The sequence below is a fragment of the Macaca mulatta genome, chromosome 10 (assembly GCF_049350105.2).
Source record: "Macaca mulatta isolate MMU2019108-1 chromosome 10, T2T-MMU8v2.0, whole genome shotgun sequence".
NCBI classification, from domain to species: domain Eukaryota; kingdom Metazoa; phylum Chordata; class Mammalia; order Primates; family Cercopithecidae; genus Macaca; species Macaca mulatta.
In genome coordinates this window covers 40,614,378-40,617,500 of record NC_133415.1, presented here as the reverse complement: position 1 = coordinate 40,617,500, position 3,123 = coordinate 40,614,378, and positions in this window count along the sequence as shown.

Sequence of the window (3,123 nt, the reverse complement as noted above, 5' to 3'; positions counted from 1 at the left end):
AGCACGGCGGGCCAGCGGGACAGCACCCCCACCGCCGCGGAGGGGGGCGGCCCACGAGGCGACGACCACAAGAGGCGAAAGCGAGGAGTGCCTGCTGCGTCAGAGGACCCCCGCTGACCCACGCCGGACGCCACGAGGCAGACGGCGGGGTCGGGACAGCGAGGTCGGGCCGGGTTCCGCACCCCAGTGCCTCCCAACGCACCGCCCGCAGGCGGGGATGGGAGACGGGGGAAACCCCGCGGGCGGGACGAGAAGAACGGGTCTCATTCACCACGAATGCCCGCCCCTCGCCCGTCGCGGCTCGGTCCCGGCCCGGGAGAGCGTGACATCACCACATCGATCAGGGAAAGCATCCCCGGAGCAGGGTCGGCCAGCCAGCCACAGCCTCCCCAGAGGCCAGCGAGCAGATCAGCCTGGCCATCCCCAGCTCCAGGACAGGGGCGGCAGACAACCCGGCAGAGACGAGGAATGCCTGACACGCACGGCACGGAGCCAGCGGGAGTGGGGTTGTCTCGGCCGCCCCAGGTGCCCGCAGCGGGGAGCGCACGGTGGCAGGGTAAGCCCGCGCCACCTTCCCCGCCGCCCCCAGGTGGGTCAGAGACCCGGACCCAAGGCGGCACCGGGAGCTGGGACGCTCGGATGCATGAGAGACCGGGCACACGGGCCCCAGCAGGCGGCTCAAGCACGAGCAGGGCCGGCTAGCCGGGTCACCGGGAGGCCGAAGACCCGCGACGCATCCAAGAGACCCAACCTCTCCAGCGACAGGTCGCCAGAGGACAGCGTGTCAGCAATAACCCGGTGGCCCAAAATGCCGGCTCGGAGTGAAACATATACCTCCCCAGGAGACAGGAGGTCGAGTCACCGACCACGCCGCCGGCCCAGGGAACCCGCGACACGGGCATCTGTCCCCAAAATCGCCACCATCGCAGCCAGACACGGAGCACCCAGGGCCCTCTGGTCGACCCCAGGACACACGCCGGAGCAGCGCCGGGCCAGGGACGTCCTCCCGGCCACCCGTGCCACGCAGGGGCCGGCCCGAGTCTCCAGAGCGAGACTCGGAAGCGTTTCCGGCCGTCCCCTCGTACGACCGGGACACACGAGGGACCGAAGGCCGGCCAGGTGTGACCTCTCGGGCCGCACGCGCGCTCAGGGAGCGCTCTCCGACTCCCCACGGGGACTTGCAAACAACAGGTCACGGCAGAGGGACCGCTCCCCGGCACCCGGGGGACGAGGCAGGACGGTCCCCGGCTCCCCACGGGGACTTGCAGAAAAAATTCGGCCGCTGCCTCAGACGGCCAGGATGCGCGCGGGCCCGCGACCGGGCCGGGAAGGGTGTCCCCAGCCTCCCACCCCAAGCCCGGTGGGTCCCCGCGGGTCGCGGGTCAGGCCTCGGGAGCCGCGGCGTGCTGGTCGACCAACCCCGGCAGCCCCACACCCGGCTCTGGCCCGAAAGCGCAGCGACAACCTCTCCCCACATAAGCCTGCACGCCTGAGCTCTGACTCACAAGTGACGCGCCAGAGCTCTGGCGCGACCGGGACAGCCCGGCTGACGACCGCGGTCTTTCCGGAGCTCTGCCTAGCTCACAGCGGGGACGGTCCCCTCCCTCGGCAGCTGCCACCGCAGCTCCGGAAGCCAAGGGAACGATATAAAAGCGGCCGCCAGATGGAGTCCGACAACCGTCGCGAACGTCACCAAGACAGATCCGGATGGCAGGCCGGCCCGCGGACCGCAAAACCGAAACCGTGAGTCGAGAGACGCTATCCCGAGGCCGAAAACGCAGCCCCTGTACCCCAACCCCACAGAAACGGTCCCCAAACCCTGTCTCTGCATGGACCGCGACACAGTCAGAAGACAACCCACGGCGTGTGGATGTTCGGAGAGGCATCTCGGTGGGAGAAACAACAAGCAAGGACTCGGTCGCGGGTCGTTGAGGACACAGGGAGACACAGAATGCGTAGGCTCTTCCTGAATCCAGACAGAGAAGGAGGGAGGGAGGGAGGGAGGGAGGGAGGGAGGGAGGGAGGAAAGGCAGGCAGGCAGGCAGGCAGGCAAACATAAAGAAGGAAACAGAGAAAGAAAGAAAGGAAGGAAAACCTAAAGGAGAGAAAGAAAGAAAAGAGAAGAAAAGAGAAGACAAATATTAATATAAGTATTTCCATTTGTATATAGGTATAACATATAAAACTACATTAAAATAGAAAAAAATTTATATGCATACACATGAATGAACAGATAAAAATGAATAAACAAAAAATAAGATAACATAACATAAGCAAATAGGCCAGGCGCGGTGGCTGACGCCTGTGATCCCAGCACTTTCAGAGGCTGGGGGAGAGAGAGAGAAAAAAAATGAAAGAAAGAAAGAAAGAAAGAAAGAAAGAAAGAAAGAAAGAAAGAAAGAAAGAAAGAAAGAGAGAGAGAGAGAGAGAGAGAGAAAGAAAGAAAGAAAGAAAGAAAGAAAGGAAGAAAGAAAGAAAGAGAGAGAGAAAGAAAGACAGAAAGAAAGAAAGAAGAAAGAGAGAGAGAGAGGGAGAAAGACAGCGAGAAAGAAAGACGAGAGAAGAAAGAAAAAAAAAGAAAGAGGAAAGACAGGAAGAAAGACAAAGCAAGAAAGCAAGAAAACAAGACAGCAAGAAAGCACGACAGAAAGAGAGAAAGAGACAGAAAGAAAAAGCAAGAAAGCAGCAGAGAGAGAGAGAGAGAGAGAGAGAGAGAGAGAGAGAGAGGCGCGAGGCGAGGCGAGGCGAGGCGAGGCGAATCTACCTGCTTTCACTACATGTGGGGAGAATCAGGAAAGCCCCCACTAACAACAAGGCCTGAAGTGGAGCTGCCATCTGTGAAATCCGAGCAGAAGAGTCCACACGGGTTAAAGACACGAAGAAAGACAGGGAAACAACTGCTCAAAGAGAAGAACAATCTGGCCCAGCCAGGGTCTGTCTCCTGAAGTTGTGTGGGCAACGAGGGAGTGGGACGGAGGGAGGGAGTGGGACGGAGGGAGGGAGGGCCTCCGAGGCTCGTGTCAAACAATAAATGATAATAAAATAAAAGGAAGTTAAAAAAAAAAATTGCGCATCATTCGTAGCATCACTGACGCCTCGAAAGGCGAGAGGCATGTGTTTATG